This window comes from Crocodylus siamensis, chromosome 4 (genome assembly GCF_052110815.1).
Source record: "Crocodylus siamensis isolate JL-2025a chromosome 4, ASM5211081v1, whole genome shotgun sequence".
Taxonomy (NCBI): Eukaryota; Metazoa; Chordata; order Crocodylia; family Crocodylidae; genus Crocodylus; species Crocodylus siamensis.
In genome coordinates this window covers 1,631,372-1,656,624 of record NC_143398.1, presented here as the reverse complement: position 1 = coordinate 1,656,624, position 25,253 = coordinate 1,631,372, and the positions used below count along the sequence as shown (strand labels likewise).

At 43.6% G+C, this 25,253-nt stretch overlaps 1 protein-coding gene across 6 annotated transcripts in view; it reads right to left on the bottom strand.

Annotated features, from left to right (window-relative positions):
• Window positions 1-25,253, bottom strand: part of PPP6R2 (protein phosphatase 6 regulatory subunit 2) — a 154,658-nt gene that overhangs the window by 110,424 nt on the left and 18,981 nt on the right. For 4 of the 6 annotated variants that reach the window (XR_016441666.1, XM_090041388.1, XM_090041393.1 and 1 more), the window contains one exon: window positions 4,941-5,071. The gene's annotated coding sequence lies outside the window, so the exon portion shown is untranslated. Of the gene's footprint in view, window positions 1-4,940; window positions 5,072-8,187; window positions 8,316-23,625; window positions 23,644-25,253 lie in introns of those variants that run through there. The other 2 variants (XM_090041392.1, XM_090041390.1) reach the window with 2 other exon arrangements.

Below are 25,253 nucleotides of genomic sequence, written 5' to 3'. Positions count from 1 at the left end.
GCAGAGGGTACTCCAGTGCATATTATGCATATAAAAAAAACGCAGCTAAACAATTTGTCCCAGCTACTGCCCTGACTGTCCCTCTTTGGGTCATGTATCTCACCCTCCTCCCCACCCCTTTGCTTTTTGGCAGGAGAAGGGTGGCCTGACAATACATTGTTTTTCACTAAGTCTATATATTAGGCAGCACATTTGGAGGCTGCTGTGATAAATGGTAGTTTGAAAAAAAAATTGCAGACTTAGAACATAACATATTTATGTTCTTGAGAAAAGAGAAAGCCTTAAAACTGAGAAATATTGAGAGCGACAGAGACAGAGGCATCCTACATGTAAGTTAACACGCTGTAAACTGATAGACACTGTAAATTATAGAAGCAATGCTATTAAGTTTTCTTTTATATACTAAGATAACCTTTAACTGTTTAACCTACTACATATTACAAATTAAACTAAGATAAACTCAGAAGGGTTTTCCCAGTAATTATAGGATTTTGTGAAGTACGATTCTGGACAAACAGGCCCTAATGTTTTACAGGCTTTTACATCCTTCAATTGATTTTTAGAGAAACTGTAATTTTCCAGAGATCAAGTGAAGTTGTCTTTCACCCGTTAGTTATTAATAATTTGTAGAGAAGGAATTACTTCAACTTAAGCTTTTATTTGCATGAAAATAAAGTATAGTAGGTACCCAAAGACTCTCATTATCCAACTCAAATGTATTAGTTACTGCACAGAAAAGAAACAATCCTTATGTAAACAGCAGGTTCTCAAATTAAGTTCTGGGATACTTTGTGAAAACCAAATAATGAAAAAAACCTTCAAGTATTTACAAGATTATTGCTTCAAGGTCTTATAAAACTTGGTATTTATCCTATTTTGATAAAAAGGAGGAAAAAATTGAATACTGAAATTATCCAAAACATCTTTAGTCACTAAAACCCAACCAGAAAGAAGGAATCACAGACTTGAATTCAACTCAAGTTACAGAGGTGGGTGGATGAGAACAGGATGGGTTTCAATATGGACAAGTGCAAGGTGCTACACCTGGGGAGGAAGAGCTAGTAGCATACCTACAGGCTGGGCAACTCCCTTCTCGTCAGTACAGGAAAAGGATCTTGGAGTCATTATTGATACCAAAATGAACATGGGCCAACAGCGTGAGAACGTGGTCAGGAAGGCCAACCATACCTTGTTGTGCATCCACAGATGCATCATGAGTAGGTCCAAGGTGATTCTCCCCCTCTATTTGACACTGGTCAGGCCGCAGCTGGAGGACTGCGTCCAGTTCTGGGCGCCGCACTGCAGGAGGGATGTGGACAGCATGGAGAGGGTCCAGAGGAGGCCACACGCACGGTCAGGGGGCAGCAGGGCAGGCCCTACGAGGAGAGGCTATGAGACCTGAACCTGTTCAGCCTCCACACGAGAAGGCTGAGAGGGGATCTGCTGGCTGCCTACAAACTTGCCAAGGGGGACCAGCAGGCAATGGGAGAGTCCTTGTTCCCCCAAGCACTACCGGGAGTAACAAGGAATAATGGCCATAAGTTAACGGAGAGTAAGTTCAGGCTAGATATCAGGAGGCACTACTTCACAGTCAGGGTGGCTAGGAGCTGGAACCAACTTCCAAGGGAAGTGGTGCTCGCCCCTACCCTGGGGGTCTTCAAAAGGAAGCTAGACAGCCAGCAAGCCGGGGTCATTTGACCCCAGCATCCTTTCCTGCCCAGGCAGGGGGTTGGCCTTGATGATCTGCTCAGGTCCCTTTTGACCCTACCTACTATGAAACTATGAAACTCCAAGTTTAGTTTAAAATAAAGTTTAAGTAAATGAGGGCAGACAATCACAATGAGTATTTCTACTCTGTGCATCAAAAGAGCTGACTTTTGGGACAAAAGGGGAAAGAGGCAGACAACAGGGTGGAGTCTTCAGCGGAACCTCAAAATATCTACCACCAGACTAACTGAAATTAAATAATCATTAAGTTTGCAGATGGCATGCGATTCATTGAATACATTTCTTTGAAAGCTTTGCTATTAGCTCACTGACAGCCACTAGCTTTTATTCACTGTAAGACATTGCAGGTGTTTTAAGCGCAGAACTTGATGGTCAAAAGCAGCTAGTTCAGAGCAGGAAACTGCTGACCACTACGGTTAATTTAAACGTCCCTTTTCAGAAAACAGAGTTACAGCTTGTCTCTTCAGCCACCTATAGATATGTATTTCTGTTTTGTGACAACAGCCCACATGTTCTGTTGCAATATTATTTCCGATTGCCATAAAGTACACTTCATCTCTTTCTCCCTTCCTGCACACACGCACGCAGAGCTGGAGTTCCCAGTTGAAAATACTCACTTAGATAAAACTTAATTACCACCTTCAGCACTGATTATACCTCAGGAGATTTTGACACTGCTGGGCAGTGCAGCTCCCCCCAGACCAATGCAGATAGCCCAGCTCAGTTTCCTTCCCCATATGCACACCAAAAAAGTGAAGAATTTCTAACTGGCTTTGGTGGGTCAGTCTCCCAGGGGCCCCGTTGTGCTGTTTTGATTCCTTCTCTTCTGATGACTCCTGTTCCCTGACTGCAATCTGGACTCAAGCCCTGGCTCCTCAACCCGCTGCTGCCTGACTACAGAACAGAGCATGGAGCACGCACTGTAATCCCGTTAACTCTCATCGTACAGAAAACAGAAAAGCAAAAGGCAGCTACAACCAGGTCCCTTCAGGGAGACCCAGCATCTTCTTGAGTAGCAGCAGAAATACAGCAAATTCTGCTGCAAAAAAGCTGAATTCCACCATTCTGGAAAAATGACAAGTTCTGCAGACAGAACAGCACAGATCACGGGAACCCAGGAACACAAGAAAAGCCATTTACTGGGTCAGACTGTAGGTTTATCTCGTCCAGTCCCCAGCGTCACATGGCGGCAGAAGCCAGACGGGAGAATGAAGTGGGTCTGACCAGGGTTTTTCCCCCACACTGTTTCCCTGGCACTTGCAGCCTTCAGCATTTAAGGTCTAAGAAGTTCTGATTCAGAGGCCATGCCCCCCACTCCCACATAAAATAGGTCCTGATGCCCCTTTCTTTCCAAGAATGGGTCCAATCCCTTTCTGAATCTGGCTAAGCTCTCAGCTTCCACCACATCTGGTGGCCATGAGTTCCACACTTTAATTGCACACTGGATGAAAAGGAACTTCCTGGCATTAGTTTTAAACTCACTGCCTACTGCTTTCATGCTGGGATCCCTAGTTCTTGTATTGTGAGAGACACTCAGTAATAAATCCCTAGGGACTTCCTCTTCACCAGTTAGTGTGTTGTAAACCCTTCTCCTGTCCTGACTCTTTTCTAAACTGATCAGGCCTGGCTCTTTAGTCTTTCCTCATATGGATGCCCCTTACCCTTGCAGCCCTTCTCTGGACCTTCTCTAGTTCTTCTCTCTCTTTTTGGAGGTGTGGGGACCAGAACTGGGTACAGGCTTCAAGGCATGGACGCATCATGGATTTATAAAAGGGCATCATGATACTCTCCATGTTTCTTACAATTCCCTTCTAAGTAACCCCTAACATGTTCGTCTTTTTGATGACTGTTGAGCACTGACCTGATGTTTTTAGCAAACTGTCCACAATGACTCCCAGATCTCCTTTCAGTAACAGCTGATGTATAGCCCAGGACCGCATAGGTAGCTCAGATTATTTTTGCCCAGGTTCATCACTTTACACTTCTCTACATTAAATTTAATCTGCCATTTAGTTGCCCACTTGTGCAACCGTGCCAGATCTTGCTGAAGTTCCTCAGCTGGAAGGGATCTCCCGGGGCCCTGGCTGAGAGGACTGGGACAGCAGACTAACTGTTTCAAGCACTGCGCAGATTCTGGCAGAAACCACTGGTCTATGCAAACTTTATTCACATTGTAAAATCACCTCTGCACCCGCACAGACAATTTCTTTTAAGTTAATAAAAATACAGGAAATTATTACACAGCTTCTGGTTCTGGAAACTGACCACATTCACCCTCTTTGCCTCAGCTTTGCAATCAGAACTTGCATGGAATGGCTTATCCACGACGGTCCCTACAAGAGTTTCAAAGTCAGCATGCAACTCCCCCTTTCTGTAGATGCCGGCTGCTTTTCTTATACATCTAGAGATGTTACATCTGCTAACTTCAAAATACATTTTATTTGAATGATTCTGTCTTACTACAACTGCCTCCCCCCCCCACCTCCCAGGCTGCCCCAATCCCCCTTCCCCTGTTCCTCTCACTCCCCACCCCCATTGGAAGGTGAGGGGCTTTTTCCCCCCCACATTAAAAGGGTAGAAAAACCTCATTTTCTAATCAAGTAAATCCAGTAGCTTCGTAAAACCCTGTTGTACAAATCAGAACTATCTCGAACAACTGTGAAGGAAACATTCAAGACTAAATCAAATGTAAATAAATGTGCTGTCATTTCCCCAGGTCAGTCAGCTCTGCTACCTGTCCTAATCCTGTTCAGGGCTTTGCCAAGAAACAGCAGAGTGAAATGATCAAGCCTAAGAAGGTTTTCACAACCGCTATACAAAACCCTGGGCAACAGTGAAACTCAATCATGCAAGCTTCATGTTGCTGCTTCTTGGAACAGCTCCAAACTGCTCCAGGGACAGACACCCACTGGGAATGAGGGCTTCATCTCCCTTTCAGCAGCTGCACATGCAGAGTTAGGGCTTCAGTTTTAATCAGATGCTTCCCAGCTGAATTTGGTCACAAAGAGCCCACAGACAGCACTCTGGCAGATACCCTAAGTGCCCGCTCCTGAACCTCACTGGTAGATCCCTCCTGCCATCACCCCCTTCCTCTTTACCCACCTCTAGGTATTAGAGATCAGGTACCATTTATCTGCTCTCAATATCGGCATGCATAATACGGTTGTACGTCACAGGTAATGACTTTTAGTTTAAAGAGGACATATCTGTACCTTTTGTAGAAATATTCTTTCAAATACGAAACCTCCACGGGCAGAGAAACATTTGGGTGACGGTTCCTGGAGCGCACTCAGCTTTAGAAAATATTTTCATTCAGTGTGAAGTGTCTCTCCAACCTCCTATTCTGTGAAAAGGAAAAAAGAAAAAATTGTAACCACTTACCAAAAAAAAAAAAGCCATTGAGAGGTTACTGTCCCACGAAGAATTTCACATGCAAATTCACCCACCGGACAATGCCAGTGAGGCTAAAGAAAACTGGAATGCAAGACGTGTTCCCTAAAACCATTACTGCCAGCAGACTGGGGGCACTCCCTTCGACTGCAATACCTGTGGGTTTAATAATGCCACCAAACACAAACTCTTATTTTGGTTTGTGGCTGTGCAAGGGTTAACAGGCCCTCTTCTCAGCAGCCCCCAGACTCAGCTGTGAAATGCATGCTTCGTTCAAGAACACAGGGTTGTTTTCCTGACATCACTCGAAAAGAAATTTCTAAGTTGTCAAGGAAACCGAAAGGTCGTTTTCTCTTGTTCCAAGAGTAACCGCACCAATAGAATACGTGCATTACACATTCAGGCTGGGGCCCCTATTACTTTAAAGGGACAGTAAGGCATTGAAGCCCAGAACTGAATTTACAATAGTCTGAAAAGGAGTGATTCACTGGGGAGGGCTAAGAGAGAACAGTATTTGGCTGACAGCCTCTTCACTTTGCCATTAAAACCAGGATTTGAACCAGATGCTTCTCCTACACAAGTCAGATTCTTTACCATCCTGTGTTTATGACTATATTAAACTGAAGCATTAATAACGAACCCATAATATCAGTAATACTGGTCAGGTGTCTCCCTCTTCTGTACCACTCCTGTAAAACTGTGGATTAAAATTAGATAAATACTCTACATAGTTATCACAGAAATCATAGAAAAATGAGGGCTGGAAGGGAGCTCAGGAAGTCACATCTAGCCCAACCCCCTGCTCCAAAAAGGACCAGCCCCAACTAGATCATCCCAGCCAAAGAAAGCCTTGTCAAACTGGCTCTTCAAAACCTCCAAGGATGGAGTCTCCACCACTTCTCTGGGTAGCCTGTTCCAGTATCTCCCCTCCTGATGAGAAAACTTTTCCTAATATCCAACCTAAACTCCCTTGCTGCAACTTGAGACCATTACAACTAGACCATCTTTCAGACTAAAACTTCAGCGGTCATGGAAGTCATAAGATACTGCAATTTATGAAGCGCTTGTGGAAAAAGCGCCATCTCCCCTCTCACCTTCTGCATCACGAGTTAGTTATCTGCAATTTTTCATAACCCCCTCAGAGGTCTCTGAATCATAGCTGCAAATTAGCCATTTTCAAAATGTTATGCTCTTACAATGCATCTGGACTTGATGTTTCTTTCATCTCTTGTAAAATGCAAGACAGAGCAAATGAAGGTGACATCAATCTACTCCACACTCTCTGTTGTGTGAAGTTTTCTTGCTAGGGTGTACCAGCTCCAACTCACCATGCTACCTCCGGGCCTTGTGTGAGATGGAGTGTTTCCAACAAGGGAAGGTGACCTTGTGCCACCAGTAAATGAGCATGCAATCTCTGCGATAGGGCTTTGGAGCTTGCTGAGAAATGCATCATGCTGCACACATGGGAGATCTCAGTATAACTGCCAAGATGGTCCTTACGATTAGGGGAGGACAGACCCAGAGGAGCTATGGAGGCCAGGAGTAAACTGCAACCATATCCAATGTCATTTTGGACTGCTCATCCCGATCGAGTCAGGAATAGCATCAACGGGCTCTCAGAGGAACCCTTCTACCACTTACTCTCCGTGGCCAGAAAACTTACAGCTATACATGGCTTTTTCGGTGTTGATGGAAAATGAGAAAAAAAATGACAAAAAGACAAAGCTTTGAGAGAAACAGAGGTGCAAGGCAAAGATTTTCTATTCCCAGAGCACCTCTGAAGACACTTTTCTGCTACACATCATAAACTGAACGCTTATACTGTATCCACAGGCATGTCTCAGGCCTTTTTGTCAGGCACATTCCTGTTTTTACAAGTACAGCATGAATATATCTATTTTTTAAAACCTGACTTCTGGATTAAAAGCAGACCCTCCAAGGAAAACAGAGCTATATGGAGGTCCTCTGAAGAAGGGGCCAAAGTGATCTGGTTAGAGAAAAATAAACCCACTATGGGAGGAATCATGCCAGCTAACTGCTTAGGGGACCTTCTCCTGACTCTTGCTGCTGTGGCTTTCTATGGGATATGGGGCAGGTCCCTCATATGCCACAGAGTAGGGAGCTGAAGCTGTAGGGCCTTAACAAGGAAGGCAAGATAATGACCAAGAGCAAGGAAATAAAAGAGGAAGAGCTCGTTCTAGACTGGGGCTGCCTTTATACCGAGATGCTTTCCTCCCTCCACAGGTCACTAAGTCTCACTATTTTAGTCTGACCAAAAATTATGACAATTTAAGTGGTGTATTAGCAGAAAGGAGAGAAATTTGCATTTGCCCTCATGCAAACTTTTCCAGGCTTAGCAAAGAGAATATTATGAGTAGGGTCCTACCTACATCATGGCAAGACAAAGGGATTTTCACAGGCTGCTTGCGGTGCACAGAGCCAAGTCTGCGGTCTTTTTATGGTGAGACACCCCTCCCCCCCCCCACTCATGACTGACTGGCCAAGAGGCCCCAGTGGCCTTGCCCCTCGCTGCTGATGGGCCAAGAAGCCAATCATTCAGACCACACCATTGCATCTGGCTTCTTAAAAGATAGTACCAAAACTCCTGTGCTTTCCTGACCGGCACCTTCACTGAGTCCCCTCACTCAAACCGCATGCTCTATATGGCTGCATGGGATTGCTGCACTTTCTCTGAATTCCAATAAGCTTTTTGGGGGGGTCAATATCATGGGAAACACCATTTTTCATGGTAATAGCAGAACTGCCATTTTTTAAGGTTTCCACAAAAATTGCAAAACCATGATTTAAACAGGTCCCTAATTAGGAGGCAAAAGTCAGCCAGGCAGCTAAGGAACAATGACTGTTCTACACCATAGGATAGGACAGGGTATCTTTTGTTTCAGAAAGAAGAATATTTTCTGAGGTCAAGGGTGTGCTAGCGACAGGCAGAGAAGAGCAACTCAGAGCCTATAAAACTCTGCAGGGTTCCAGGTCAGCGTGGCACATTGGATTTTCTTCCAGAAAATTTGTAGATATATATTCTGTTTGCAAACTGCAAAAAAAACTCACATGTATCAGCTCCCACCAACAGAGAGAATGACTTAGTCCAGACGTAAAGAGATGATGGCAAAGCCTGGGGGGAACTCAACATCAAGGAGAAGCTGAACTAGGTTATGTGTTTTCAACGTTAGGAGTTACACAGTGCTGATGGAGGTTTCCTTCACAGACATGCCATTATGCGGCCTAGGGAAAAAAACAAGGGTCCAAGCACATTCAATAAATTAGTGGCCTCATTTCTTTCAGCTGTATGGGAAAAATAATTGTGTCACTAACAAACTGTTGCTATGCTTTCCTAAGTTATCTGCTTATATGAAATGTAAAAGGTACATAGTAATATATACAGAAAAATCTTGGGACAATATATATGTATATAATACACACACAATTCCCTGTCTGCAAAGAGAATCCAAACAGGCAAAAATTCGCAAACCATAGCCCTTTCTTTGTGGTGCCAGCTTAGAAAAAAAAACTACCAGAATCTATGACACTTTCTTTCATTAATATTTATTCTCTTCCTTGGCAAGTTACAGATCCTAATTATCTGCATTACCTAAAAGCAGTGAAGCTTAGGGTGGCAGAAAGGCCTTTATGTACAGTTTTCTCCTCTTCTCTCTTCTTCCAACTTTTAGGACTGGTCTATTAAAAAATTGCAAGTGATAAAGTCAAACCCTGGGACATAGTAACTGCCATACTTGATCCATATATAATCCAGTTAATTCAGTGATTCTCAACCAGGCTGATGGGGCAGTCAGGGGTATAGCAAGATCCTTTGAAGTTTGAACTGAAAGTGTGAAGAGATAAACCAGGTGTGGCAACTGCTGCACGCCAGTGGCCAACTGCATCTCATGTATCAGTGCCCCAGTGCTTAAAAATGATGGTGAGTGTGCTTGAATTAAAGCTTGTCAAACAAGCCATAGTCCAAGCAGCCCTGCCTCCATTTTTAAGTACAGGGACACTGATACAGGAGATGCAGCAGCATGTTAATTAGAGCAGCTCTTGAAGCCACTCGAATTAGAGTGCCACCCCCCCTCCTCTCGCGCACATGTAAAAGTGCCCCAAGATATTAGAGCTGATATTGCAAATTGTATTAAAAACCATCCTTGTGTCTGCATGCTTTACTATACAAACTTTAAAAAACAACAACAACAAAAAGGTTTGGCCATGATTTTCAATGTGTACACAGCAGCTTGTATTTGAAAAATAGTATGGGATCATGCAATTAAAAACTAATTTATTAGTGTATACGCATAAAGTGCAATTAAAACAGGCTGTAATGTATATTGATCATTGAATGTTTAATAATGTAATCTTTGTTCTCAACAAAAAAGTTCTGACTGAGAGATTACTTTTCTACAATTGCTGAATCCATACCTAATCTTTCATTTCTTTTCATGATGTTCAAATCAAGTACTATCAAGCACTCCATGGGCTTAATTTGTCACCCTCCTGAACTGAAGCTGTTCAGCTATTGGACCACAAAGACCCTGCAAGCCTTGTCAAATAAGTTTCTAACCACTCAGAACCAGAGTGGCCCACCAAACATTTGGTGTATATTAATAAGTTCACAGAATTTTCTAACAATTTCAAAACCTCCTGCTGCTCATAACTGCCTATCCATAAAATCAAAGAAGCACAGAAAATGAGGGTTGGGAGAGACCTCAGGAGGTCACATCTAGTCCAACCCCCCTTCTCCAAGCAGGACCAGCCCCAACAACATCATCCCAGCCAGGGCTTTGTCTACCTGGGTCTTCAAAACCTCCAGGGATGGAGACTGCACCACCCCTCTGGGGAGCCTGTTCCAGTACTTCACCACCCTGCTAGTGAGAAAGATTTTCCTAATATCCCTTGCTGCTACTTCCAAACACAAAAAAAAGCAAATATTGTCAAGGAGCATCTTGAGACTTGGGGGAAAAAGAGAAAATGGCATCATTCAAGAAAAGGGGTCATTAGCCACATTAGTCTTATGTCAGGCAGAAGCCAAGACAGACCTGCACCTTACAGACGAACTAAATCAGAAATATATAATTTGAGCCCTTGTGAGTCTGGGCTCACTTCAGTCTGATGAAATGAGCTGGGACTCACCAAAGTTTATGTTATATATCACTGATTTAGTTCATCCACAAAGTACAAATCATTCAGGAAAAACGCACCTGATCTAAAATATATCAGAGTCCTGCTCAAGACAGAACTGAAACACAGCTAGGCCTTTGACAGGCATCTCCTGTCATTTAACAGTCTGTTCTGAAAGCTAAATTTGGGGCACTGACTTTTCACTACTACAGATTTGTTTTGGGCCATGGGTAGAAAGGGAAGCTGGGTATCACTTTGATAGCAGTTTGATGAAATGCATTTACTGGTTACAAGCTCCTTTTCTTTGCTCTGAATTTCCACGATAAAGAAATCCGCATGACATATTTATGCTATGTGTTGTCAATATAACCCTCATCAGCAACACAAGTTCTGTTTTTTCTTAGGTCCTGAGTCTGCGAAGACATATGCATATGCTTAGCTTTACGTACCAAGTAGCCCCATCAACTTCACATGAAGTATTCACAATGCATGAAAGCCAAGTATGTGCTTAAGGATTTACCAAATCAAGACACAAGGGGATTAGAAGAGTACCTCATCAAACATCAGTATACGCATAGTCACAGGCTCCCTACATTCTTTACACTGACTATTTAAAGGATACAGCTTGGTCCGGATGATGATCTTCAGAGGCCTTAAGTAGGCCACGCCTGTGATCGATGCTTGCACAAGCCTTGACCTAAAGGTATTCGCACTTTGATACTACCTTTAAGCATTCAACCAGCAAGGGAGGGTATCATTGCTAAAGTGGCTCCCAGGGCATCAAGCCTGCTGTGTGTTTGCATCATCACTCCCTCCATCTCTGCTTTAGGACAACAGGAAACATTTATTCTTCTAAATTTTGTTATATAACCAATATTAGTCCTACCCTTAGAAACTCTGTCTTCACCTTCTATGACATTCCCCAGCCTGTGTGTCAGGGGTCACTGTACTATTTATATCTTGCAAAGCCCCTATAATTTATTCTGAATTCAAAAAAACCCTGTTTGTGTTAGCTGGGTGTGCCCTCTAACTATGTTTTGGAGCACCGTGGTGCCTGCTGCATTTCAGCCTAACTCAACACAGGCTTGGGGTCCTTTATAATCTAGTGAGCTACTTTGGTTCATTTTGAATCTTTAAGCTGCCTGGCCCTGCACTTGGTTTTCTTTGGGCTATTTTGATGCATCTTCTCTTCTTTAATGTTTTTAATCTGACTGTTTACTTGAAGTAAAACAACATGTCATGTGGAAACTCCATATTTAATGGAAAGAAACCTTTAATTAGTAAAGTATTGCACCATGGGACAGATGTCAACATTTATACTTTCCACTTTTCCTGCTGTTTTTGACTTATCCCATGCCAGTGGACCAACAGGAAATTAATTCTACTGCGCATGCCTAAATGCATCTCCCATCATCTCTTCTGGAAACATTTATGATTAGCACACCCACAGCCTATATGTCTAGGCTCCCATGTTATTAAACATTTCATGTCTGTTATATCAATCATCCATATTACAAGATGACAATTTATGTCCTATGGGATTTGTTTAAGTGAAGAGGAAGAAATAATGAACCCAACTAGATAAAGAACATATTGAGCAGCCACATATCTTACCTGAAGAAATTGAACTTCTGAAATGTATTCTGAATTCCAGCTACGCTTTGATTCATGGCAGGGCTGCGGGATTGTGACAGTAATTAGGGCAAAACAGATTTTACGGAGCAATCTGAAAAATGCCTCGTCTAGAAATAGAAAGGAACATCTCCAGCTATATCAGCTGAAACTTTCCAACATACATGTGTGTGGTAAGGTGCCTGAATTTAGGAAATGCTGAACAACCACCCGTCTCGATGATGCCATTGAGAGTTACAAGTGCTCATGCCTCTGAAAATCAAATCACCTATCTGTAGGTACTGATGTGTTAGAAACTCATTTCAGACAGCCAGGACTGAAAATTGTCTTTTCCTTATTGAATAACACAGAAGTTTAACAAAATTTAAAGCTGTGTTGCATCTCAGCCTGAACATTTCAGTGTTAAATCTGAGCTTGTTACCCTTAGCCATCCATCCAAGGAAGACGCTTTGAATTTCTGGACAAAACACTGATTGTGCAAACACAGCAGTGCCAAAAACGTTTCTGTGCTTCAGAGCCCTAGAAGGCACGACCCAATATATCCAGAATGGAAGCACTGAGGAATTAAAGGCAATGCATTTAAACCTGATAAAAAGAAGCGAGTGCTAGTGAACTGTGCATAACTTAATCTGTCAGACAAGGTTCATTGGGCAAAAGTGATATCTTTTATTAGATCAACCAAGTAGTTGGAGAAGTTGTTCTTTACAAGCTTTTGGGCACAAACACCCTTCTTCAGGCATAGGGAGAGTCTGCTGGAACCCACAGCCAGGAGGTATCACTGATGCTAAGAGATCTATAGGACTCACCAATATATTGGACATTCACATAGGTAAAAACATGCACAGCAACACTTTTTTTTCTTTTTTAAAGAGATGCAAATCCTCATGTTGCAGGCTGCAGCCAGTCAAAATGGGAAAGTGATTTAAATCAACAAGTGAAAAGACTTGATTAAAGACCCCATTTTTATAACTCTTCCTTTTGTACCTCAGTTCTTTCTAAAGAAAAAAGTGCCTTCTCATTGGTTAATAAAACCAATAAAACATAGGATCATTGGAAAGCAAGGCTGGAAAGGACATCACGAGGTAATCTAATCTAAACTAGGATCCGCCCTGACTAAACCAGCCCAGCCAAGTGTCCTTCTGACATGCTCTTGAAAATCTCCCAAGGACGGAGATTTTAAACTTGTTTAAATTCGCTGATGATACCAAAATTTGGGGTGAGGTGAGCACGCTAGTAGGGAGGGAAAGATTGCAACAAGATCTGGATAGGTTACAGGAGTGGGCTAACATAAACAGGATGTGTTTCAACACTGACAAGTGCAGGGTGCTGCACTTAGGCAGCAGAAACCAGCAGCACACTCATAGAATGGGAAACTCCCTTCTTGAGAGCACGGAGGCAGAAAGGGATCTCGGAGTCATTACTGACTCCAAGATGAACATGGGCCGACAATGTGAGGTCACGGTTGGCAGGGCTAACCGCACCTTGTCGTGCATCCACAGGTGCATCTCAAGTAGAGCCAAGGAGGTGATCCTCCCCCTCTATGCAACACTGGTCAGGCCGCAGCTGGAGTACTGTGTCCAGTTCTGTGCGCCGCACTTCAGGAGGGATGTGGACAACATTGAAAGGGTCCGTGAGACCACTCGCATGATCTGGGGACAAGGCAGACCCTACAATGAAAGACTGCGGGACCTAAACCTGTTCAGCCTTCACAAGAGAAGGCTGAGGGGGGACCTGGTGACTGTCTATAAACTCACTAGGGGGGACCAGAAGGGTTTGGGGGAGACACTGTTTCCCCTAGCACCCCCTGGCAAACAAGGAATAATGGACACAAATCATTGGAGAGGAGGTTTAGATTAGACATCTGCAAGAACTACTTCACGGTCAGGGCGGCTAGGAGCTGGAACCAACTTCCTAGGGAAGTAGTGCTGGCTCCTACCCTGGGGGTCTTTAAGAAGAGGCTTGATGACTACCTGGCTGGAGTCATTTGAGTCCAATTTTTCTCCCACCCAGGCGGGGGGTCGGACTCGAAGATCTACAAAGGTGCCTTCGACCCGACTGCTATGTTTCTATGGAAATCCCACGTCTCCGGGCACCCATTTCCAGTGTTTCACCACCCTCAGAGTCAGAACAAATGTTCTTCATCTCCAATCACAATTCCCCCTGCCACAGCTTGAGAGAACTGCTCCTGGTCCTATCCCTACAGCTACAGGAAAAAAAACCGTCTCCATTTTCACTATAATTACCCTTCAGGTACTTAAAGATTATCTACCCCACCACCACCCCGTCTTCTCTTCTCCAGACTATTTAGTAAAGAACTATTCTCCAAACTATTTAATAAAGAACCATTTAGTCCTAGGTCTTTCAGCCTTTCCTCATCAGTCTCATCTCCCAGGCACTTGATCATCTCTGGTGCTCTGTACTGGACTCTTTCCAAACAGTCTCCATCTTCCTTGAAGTATGGGGTCCAGAAATGGACCCAGTACTCCAGCTGAGGCCTCACCAGTGCTGAATAGAGGAGAACCACTTCCCTCAATTTGCAAGAGACTTTCCCATTAATACAAGCCAATATCCAACTGGCTTTTTTTGCAACAAGAGTACATTGCTGACTCATATTTGGCTTATGGTGTACTGGAACCCCCAGATCCTTCTTTGCAGTACTGCAGCCTAGTCAATCATTTCCCAGTCTCTATTTGTGCATGCAATAATTCTGTCCTAAGTGCAGGACTTTGGACTTGTCCTTATTCAATCTCACATGATTGACTGTGGACCATTTTTCCAGTCTATTCAGGTCATTCTGGATCCTAGTCTGGCCTTCCAGAGTATCTGCAACTCCACCCAACTTGGTGTTGTCCGCAAATTTGCTATGTGTACATATGATCCCATCATCCAAATCATTACTACGCCCAGGATAGATGCCTGGGAAGCCCACTTGATGCTACTTCCCAACTAGATATTAAGCCACTGAGGACTACTCATTGACTGCTATGATCCAATCAGGGGAGGGGGCACAGACTGATTTGCCGGGGTGATGCTGTTCTACTTAACTTTTTCTTCTACTGCTATAGGCTGTTTGTCTACTTCCCTATTTTTGCAGCCAAATGCACTCATTCAGTAGCTGCCCCTATTTGTGATGGCCAAATCAAAAAGAGGCATTAGACACTTCAGCTTCATCTGCATCAACCATAACTAAGATTGCCTTCTGCATTCCATAAGGAACCTATGGTTTTTCTGGTCTTCCCTTTTACTCTTGACATACTTGTAAAATCTCTTATGGATTATTGTGTATGGATTTACAAGTAAACAGCCTAGATGTGGAGCGCCTTTTGCTATTTAGGAGGATATGCTCTATATTAAAGGCAGTTATCTAATTATTTCTATGTTAGAAAAAAGTGAATGATTCACTACTAGTAAAAAAGTAATAAACAAACATTTTGCTCCTAACTGGTGTCAAGCAGCTGCATTAGGATGGTAAGTGAAATTTAATTCTGATGAGTTGCACTGTAATATCTCCTGGAGTCAGAGGCTGGGTGCCACTCCCTGAGATAACTCTGCCAGTCTTTTACACCCAATAGCACAGTCCATGAGTCCCCCACACTGAATTAAGCCCTTAATATAGCATATGACCTAGTGTGTCATACATACACAGCTTGGCTTAAAAGTTAGTGTTTTTTCCATTGATTCTTTCTTTACCTAGATAGGCATGCAGCTTGTAAATCAAAGTTGCTGCACAGGCTCATGAATTCAGCATATTTCACTGTTTTTCTTTAAAATACTGCTTTTTTGTAGAAATTATAAGTAGCTTCGGCCCCCTCTCCCCCTACTCCCCCTACACACAATATACAAGCAAACCCCCCACAAAGGGAGTATTTCCTGGGCAAGGGGAGAGACTTCCAGTAGCAAACATCAGGAGTTAGGGGGTGGGACTTCCGGCTCCAAGATGATGACCGGGGGTGGGGCACCTGTCGAGCAGCAGGTCTACCCTTGCAGCCCTCCACGCCTCACCAAAACTTGTTAAGCAGATCTCCAGCCAAAATAACTGCCAACCCCTTCCCTAGACTGATCCTGTAAGGCAAATCTAATGCCTAAGTACAGTGATTCTAAACCAGAGTGCCACAACACCCTGGGGTGCCTTGAGATCCTTCCCAGAGCGTCATGCAAGGTTAGCGCCATTAGGTGTGCAAACATGATTCACAAGATAGACCCAGAGTCTTCCCATAGGAATCCAAAGTCTCTATAACATCCTGCCCTGTTGTGGGTTTGCAGAGTTCCCTGCAACAAACAGAATAATTACTCTATTATTTTTCAGTGGTTAAAAAATGAGTGAAAACTAAGAGTTGGCATTTTCTGAGGGGTGCCTGAAGTCTATCAAGGGGTGCCTCGAGTTTAAAAAGGTTGAGAACCACTGTCTTAGTAATATCCATGCTGCAAGACATTTCAAGAGAGGTGGAAAGCCGTAATGCAGCATGTGGGGTTGTGCAGAGGTTTTGTTTTTACATTTTGTCACTGGCAAATCATCTTCCCACTCTGGCAAATTTCCAGAATAAAATCTCAATATAGTAACATAAAACCTATGTTCAGTCTGTAGAGCCTCTCTCTCTCACCTCAATATCATCGTGTATTCTTCCACCTATTCTCATCTGTTCTACAATGTATGCAGCCCTGAAGAATGGAGCACTACTTGTTATACCAACAACACATGAAACTATCACGCAATGAAACATAAGGAAGCTGAAAAATTGACAATTATTAATAGTGATTTCCATCTGCAAAGTACTTCCAATGCTAAGTAATTCCTGTGCACACTCCTACAAGAAAGGAAGATAGAAAAGTAAAAATATTAACCTCTTTTTACAGAAGAGGCAATATCCTTAACTTATCCCAGGCACACCACTAAAACAGGTTTATTATAAAGCTGTAAACCATTATAAATATACTACTTTGAACCACGATACTCATGCCCAAAATGGAGAGAAAACTCCTTATAATTTCATCCTCAAATTGTGAAGCAAATCCTGTATCAAGGGCTGTTTGAGGAAAAACACATTTTTTTCTCTTGCTGCAGAGAGCAGAAGGCAGATCCAGGGCTGGAAGCTGCAGCAAAGTAGGTTTAGACTGGACATCATGACAAACTTCTTCACTGTCAGAGCACCGAGGCCATGGAATAGACTCCAGGAAGGATGGGGACTCTCCATCACTAGAGGCGTTCAAGGAGAGGCTGGACAAGCACTGGTTAGCAATGATCTGAGTAGCAATGCCCATGCTCAGCTATGGGTATTTCCCAGGCTTCTTGGTTTTGCCGGTTCCCACGTGGAGCTGGAAATGAATTTTTCCCCCTCTGGTATTATGAATCAGGTGGTGGAGGGAATGGGGGGGGCTCACCTTCCTCAAAAGCACCGGGGATTGTCTGCAGCCCAGGCTGGGGATTTTGACTGGGCTGTGCCAAAGCTCCTGCTGGGTCTTAAACCCAGTGATTCCTGGCTAACGGGTCTTGCCTTCCACTCAGGGTCTGATCAATCACAATATTTGAGGTCAGGAAATAATTTTACCCCATGGTCAGACTGGTACAGCCTGTGGGGTTTTTTGCCTTCTTCTGTAGCTGGAGATCCTCTTCCTTGGATCTCTCAATATCTGCTTTAACACCCATCACAGCAGCAGGACAGTGGCCACCACTGTCCCCCAGCTTTACCTATGGCAGGTTAGGGTGTTACACCCTGCAACTGTGTCAGGATTCACGCACTGTTTTCCTAAAAGCTTATAAAATGGATTTGGATAGGGAGGATCCTGCCTCTGGCAGGAGGTTGGACTAGATGTGACCTCTGAAGGTCCCTTGCAGCCCTACATTTCTATAAGGCTATGATTCACTAGCCTATGGTGGAGTGAGACAGACAAGCTGGTTACCCACAAACATAAAACTTTACAAGCAAAAACACTTTAATGGAACACCAACAGTCCCTCACCGTCCGCTCTAACCCACAGGAAGCATAAGAGAAAAAGAAAATCAAACAGCGAAGAGTTTGTGAAGCAAACATAAGGGAGAAGAGGCCAATATAAACGTGTCAATAAGATTTCAGTGGAATTTCTGCCTTCTTTTAGATACTCCTAGAAGGCTGCATAGGTCTTCCAAGTCCTATACAAAGAGTCTGTAAAGTTTAGGGTTCAAGACCTAGCAGCTACTGTATATATTTCTGCCGGGGCATGAACTTCTTTTGTGAAAGAAAGAACAACTACTGTATTTACCTGAACACAACACCCATGCTTTTTCTAAAATAAGCAGCTGGAAATTGTGGCGCATGTCATAAAATGGGGAAATGCAGAAAGCAAAGAGCTGTATCCTGCCAGAGCCAAGCTGCCCAGTCCCTCTTTTTGAGGTGGATGGAAAGCCTGCAGCACCTGTCCAGTCTGCTGAGGAGAGTTCCCAGCTCAAATGGGGGGGCCGGGCAGTTCAGCTCCAGCAGGACGAGCCTTTGGCTGACTTGGCTGTTCTGTTCCATCAGCAACATCTTCTGCGCCCCTCTTTCTTGTTCGGGCTGAACTGGGGGGAGAGGCAGAGCTCCCGCTGGGTCAACTGAGGGCCCAAACCCACTGGAACCAAACTGTCTGGCCCTTCCTCTCAGCCCTGCAAGTGCTGCTGACTGCCTGCCTGCCCAGCTCATCTTGGGAGGAGATGGGTTGGGAAGTGCAGTTCAGACTGTAGCATCTGCTAATGCCCCGCAGCTCGCAGGTTAACAGGGTAGCCACAGGTTTTTACTCCCCGCTACCTACTGCAGACAGCTGTGCTTTCCCTGCAAAAAGAGCCATGCAAGCAGTGTTTGCAATTTTTTTTCTTCATTCTACCTTTCAAGGAGGAGCTCTCTCTCATTCAGAGGCATGTGCATGTATGCAAGAAGATACAATAATGACATCAATATTTTTTCCCTGGTTTTCTTCAGCTACCAATCTGCTGCTATTCCTTGGAAGGGCTTTACCCTACCAGTTAGGGTTGTATACCACAAACTGAGGCTGCTGCTTCCTCTCTGACGTGGCTTGATAGTCGACCTATCTGAGTGCCATTCATGGGCCATGGGCTGGTCGCTACACTCCAGGTGAGTTGACCTTGAACACAAGAAGTGCCCCACACAAAGTAAAGGATCCTCATGTTGATAGGTTCCTGAGATACCTGAGAGCAGCTTACTGCTATGGAAGGAGCAAAACTGTTCTACAGATGAGTCCTTAATTTTGATGCCCACGTTGGAGATTGGGTAGGTATAAAACAAACTGTCCTAAATGATAAACAGTCAAACCAAATCTTTGCTAAGTTCACTTTAAAAAACCATGAATTCTGGGATACAGGTTGTAACCATGTTTGTCTCCAGGCAAAAGCAATCAGCACTCTTGGTAGAGGTGATAGCTTTTATTAGGCCAACTAGATAGGTGTGAAGAGAGACATTTTTTTGCAACTATGTAGTTGGACAAAAATTTTGGGACTCAGATGGGCTGGCACCTCCTCAAAAGCTGTATCCTGAAAATGCTGAGATCAAAATAATCTATTGGCATCCATTTAAAAAACATAAAACTAACTTGTTCTGCCGGTTTGATCTTCTTACTGCTTTTGCTATTCATTAGGAGTTGGTGCAAGTGTAAAGGAACTGGCTTCTTTGACGAGAGCTATTTTAGCTCACTTTTTGGGGATGTCTCCCCTCCACCCTCCTTTGGACCAAAGTCAAGAACTTCTTGGTAGCTCGTGCAGAGGGGTCAGACTAGTTTTTCAGACTCCTTACAGAAGCATGCTGGGCTCTTGGACGGTACAGACACTTTTAAGGAATTCCTGCAATGCTGGTAGCATCTACGCAGCAGGACCAGCTAAGACTGGTAACCGGCTTTTTTATCACTGAATCCCACTTGGAGTGGGAAATGGTGATAAAAATGTCAGCAGCTGGTCTAGCCCCCTCAACTGCTGTTCTATTATTAGTGTACCTCTGATTAAAAATAAAAAAACCCCAGAAAAATCCCCTGCAATTTTCAATACATACCTGACTCCAGCGAAACTACTAATCCAATTTACTTTCAACAAAGAGCAATAAAATGTGTTTTTCTGCTCTGCCAACTAAATTGTTTTCAATCCTAGTTGCAGGGAAAGAAATCCACTGTACCTAGAAAGATTGCTCGTTACCCACTGCCAACAAGATGTTGGATTCTCCTCCTAGCCGCTGTGACCAAAACACACTTTTTTTTAATTTACAGAGAATTAACAGAAAAATACTTAGGAGACTGTAATTCATCTTTCAGAAGCACAGATCCGAGGACACCACATGCTAAAATACCCCACTAGCTGGACATATGTGAAATAAGATGAGTTATCATAAGATATGTGAAACGATATGAGTAATCAGGGTAGCAACTGAAACGGTTACTATTTTAAGCTGTTTGGCTTGTACCACGAAGTCTCCCATGTAAGCTGACCCACATATAAATCAATACAGTTATGATGGAGGCTCGCTGAAACCACGGTGCAATGCAGGAGACGCAGAAGTCATGAAGCTCCTTTCAGGAACAAAATAAGAGAACCAATGAAACCTATAATCCGAAATGCAGGCACTGCCAGGCAAGTCACCATCAACCACGTCATGGGACTTGAGCCACTAACCAAAGGAAGTGCATCCTGCAACAAACCCCAAATGTTGTCCTACTGCTCTGCTCAAAAGAAACTGCTTTTAAAATGTCACATCCAATCCTAATGCTCTCTGAAAAAAAGAGCACAGTGGCGTGGCACCTAACATTTCATATTTGACTGTCTACAATGGTTTAGTTCATATCCAACAAATTAATGGTCTAACTCAGCTACAGTAACTCTTAGAAAGCTGGTCGGCTGCTTGGTCATGAGACAGATACATGGAAAAGCACAGAATAAATCAGGGGTTCATATCATGGCACTTTTTTGTGACCCCTTCGTGATCTGTTATAAAAAAGATCAAATTAGATCACTTGCCCTTGACCTTAAAACCTACAACCAGCCATTTCAAAGGTGGCCAGCAATATTGGATGTTTCACGTTATTTGTTCAAGCAACCTGAATGACTTTAAAGGCCCCTAATTTTTTTTAATTTAAAACCCAGGCTTTGAAAACCACAACCCATCATAGGGTCTTAAGTCAACCGCCCAAAAGTCGGTCACTTCAGAAAAGTATGAACTGTATAAACCTATCACTTTCTCACTAGGCACTAATGACATGCAAAACAAGATTTGCAGAAAGCCGATGAAAGAAGAACACAATGACTTTGCAGCACATCCTTTCCAGAGAAGGTCCAGAAATTTGTGATGGGCACACTTCTTCCTTATCACCAAATTCATCCAACACAGGGCACTTAGGGCACCTATACATGTTTGATGTCTGCTCAATTAGCATTCGTCAGAGCAGATTCAATTAATCAAGTCTGCTGGAGTGTGTTGTAACACAGAGGCTGCTGGAGCGTGTCATCTACTCAGTGTCCCTGTACTTCAAAATGGTGGTGGGGGGCCGCTGAACAAGCTTTAGTTCAAGCCCCCTCCTGCCATTCTGAAGTGCAGGACACTGAATACGCATGATGCTACAGGCACTTTAATTACAGTGGCTCTAATTAATGCACCCCCCCCATCCACCCCAAAGCACGTGTATAGATGCTCTAAGTCTTAAGTGCTATTTCTGTGCCTCTAACCTGGACATAAAGAGCAATTTAAACTCAACCAAATGTTATTATTACGTTAGCAGAATGGAAAAAATCTGACAAAATGGCTGTATCCTAACTTCAACAATAAAAGCAATCAGATCATAGATTGTCAAATTGCTGCAAACCTCAGAGTCGTGTTGGATTCATCACAACATCTGGATATGCCAACTGCCACTCCAGCAACAAATGCTTTCTTCCATCTTTTACACAGAAGTAGATTACACGCACCCTTTCCAAGAGCCCTAGAGCCCTGGGGCTGGAAGGGAGCTCCAGAGGTCACATCTAGTCCGAGCCCCTGCCTGAGGCAGGATCAGCCCTGTCCAAGCCATCCTGTACAAATCCACTATCTAATCTGTTAGCAAAACTACAATGAGCCCTGACGCAACGCAAGACATAACGGCTGAACCCATGCACTACAGAATGCCATGTTCTGCAGAAACACTGCAGAGAAAGGTTTTGGTTTTTTTTAATTCAGGTTTAAAATAATGCAATGGAAAGGGGAGAGGAGGCAGAGTATGTTCTATCAGGATATCAGGTATGAAATTCCTTGCCAGAAGGTAAACCCCGGTACCAAATCTATCTGGCACCGTCTCATGCCTTGCCCCCCATTCTAGCCTGGCAGCTAGGAAAAACCAAGGTGTTTGTTTCTCCATGCTCCCTTCACCATCTCAGTCACCTGGAGATAATCCCAGGGGGCTTTTGCTCAGCTTTCTGCGGGGTGTCTTACATTTGCCAGCAGAAGCAGGACTCATTCATGATGCCTAAAAGTAGACATAAAGAAATCTTGTTTGATGCTCTGACTAAAAATAAGATGCTTCTATGTCTAATCTAATGAATGGACAGCAACAAGAGTCATATGAGGCTGAAAAGACCCAGATGGAATACAAATAGACCTTTTACACTTCTGACTGATTTTTACCTACAACCCTATGTTAGAGTCATAGAAAATGAGGGCTCGAAGGGACCTCAGGCAGTCACATCTGATCCAACCCCCTGCTCAAAGCAGAACCAGCCCCAACTACATCATCCCTATTGAGGCTTTGTTGAGCTGGGTCTTCAAAATGTCCAAGGATGGAGACTCCACCACTTCTCTGGGGAGCCACGGGCCCTCCTACTGAGAAAGTTTTTCCTAATATCCAACCTCAACTTCCCTTGCTGCAACTGGAGCCCATTGCTCCTTGTTCTGTCATCTGCCCCCACTGAGAACAGTCCAGGTCTGAATGTTGATATGAATTTTTTTTTGCCCATGGGTAATGGGATGTAAGTACTGCAATTAAATGGCATACATGCCAATTCAACCTTGCAAATATTAAGATTATCCAAATTAACTTTCCAAATGTAACCAGTAAAATGACTAGGGATTACACAATTAGCAGAGTCTGGTAATGTGTATCCAGTTTTACTACAGTCCAGCATATTCCCATTCCAGTATTGACATCAAAGTTACTGGATGCATTTTTCAACTTACTTTCTCGCTATGTTCTGAAAGCCAATTTACACCATGGATTAAATTTGTTACTAAAGCAAATAACACAATGTCCAACTAGTATTGCACTATGAAGTAATGAAAAGTCCTTTGGATGCTGCATTGAACTGCTGTGGACGGTATCTCTTCTACACATGTAGAAATCTTAAAGAGGGAAAAATGATCCGACAGATAACTGTTTTATAAAACCAAGAAATAACTTCTGTTCTGTCTAGCCAGTATTCCAGCTAATCTTCTACTTAACTGTGTTACAGTATTATTTATTTGTTATATAGAAAAGCCTTTTCAAGATTCAGTTTCCACAGAACAGCCTATGCAAAAATGCAAGCGCGGTGTATGCAAAATCAGAGAGATCCCAAATAGAAATTGTCAAAGCCACGCTGTATGCAGAATAATTTAACTAAGACTTTAACTTTTCATATGCACAAATTTTGCTGATGTGGTAAGAACAATTCTTCCTTGACAACGTAGTAAGCTGACAAAAAACATTAGCTTCCCGCTGTACATCTGCTAGAAGTGAGCAGATTATTTGAAACATTTGTTCCACACTACACTGTTAAAAAGTAACCTCGGTTACCTTGCTGTTGATTTGCATGCTCCCTCCTCTGATCCAACTTGCATAACCAAGGCTCTGGGAGCATTTCTCTTTGTACCACCAGAGAAGCAACTTTGCAAAGTAAATGGAAAAAGCGTTCGGTTCCAAATCCTTCAAGAAGGTTTTGGCAGCTTCTTGCTGTAAAATAGCATGCACTGGATCTTATGGGCCATGGATAGCAATGCTGCTTTTTTTAGCTTAAGTTGCTTGGTGCCTATTAGCAGAGTTAAAGGCTAACCAGCCAGCAAAAATATGTCTGGCTAGTTCCTACAGCAACATCTTTTCCTGCAAGAACTAAAAAAAAAAAGAGCTACAGATACTCCGGGCAGCCTGCCAGATAAACTTAACTCGACAGGAAGAAACAGCAGCAAGTAAAAACTTTGCAAACTAAAAGGTGGCTGTTTTCTCATTTCTATTTCCTTCTCTTGCCCTCCCCGCCTGTACTTTTGTTTATAAAAATACTACTCCCCGCTACCTCAAAAAAAGGTCACAGTGCACAGAGGCAAACCCCATGCCACCGCTTAGATGCATGAAGAGGGAAGTCGTCAGGGTGCCTGAAAAATTCCTGTCTCCGAATGAAGTCCATCCATCTAGAAGAGCAAATACTTCAGCTTGTTTGCAGCTGGGGTAGAGCTGGGACTGTCCCCGGCAGAAGCAGGGTCTCACGTTCTGACAGTCTCTCCCGCTGAAACAGTTTCTGCTTTCCACATCATCCATTTTTTCTTAATTACAGAAGAGGCTAAATATATCTTGAACGAAAATCAAAACCTGTTTAGCCCACATCCTACTGGGCTCCTAATGGAATAAACCCGAGATGTTCAGATCTTTCTTGCTCTCTCTTCTGGAGGATTTATTCACATGGAGACCCAGATCTGAGGGCCTTGTTATTCCAAGAAAAGAAGCCATCGCAGAAGCACAGATACATTTTCCTGTTCTTCACCATGCCAGGCTGCCCAGTTCCGTTATGAAGGCATGTTCAAAGCCACGTGCCCCAAGAACAACAGCAAATTCTTAATGAAGACATTAAAAATAGTGTACATTTTATTTCCTTTTCATACAATCATAGACAATGAGAGTTGGACGGGACCTCAGGAGGTCACATCTAGTCCAACCCCCTGCTCCAAGCAGGACCAGCCCCAACTAGATCATCCCAGTCAAAAGGCTTTGTCTAGCCAGGTCTTCAAAACCTCCAAGGATGGAGACTGTACCACCTACCTCTGTGGGGAGCCTGTTCCAGTGCTTCACCACCCTCCTCATGAGAAAGTTTTTCCTAATATCCAACCTAAATTTCCCTTGCTGCAGCTTACGTCCATTGCTCCTTGTTCTGTCATCTGTCCCCACTGAGACCAGCCCAGCTCCATCCTCTGTGCAGCCCCCCTGCAGGGAGGTGAAAGCTGCTCTTCAATCCCCCTCGGTCTTCTCTTCTCCAGACTAAAGCAGCCCAGTTCCCTCAACCACTCCTCACCAGTCCTGTTCCCCAGCTCGCAACCATTTTCACTGCCCTCCGTGGACTCTCTCCAACTTGTCTAAATCTTTTCTGCAATGGGTGGGGCCCGCAGCTGGACACAGGCCTCCAAATATCACTGGGACAGTAAGAAGATTTTTGCCAA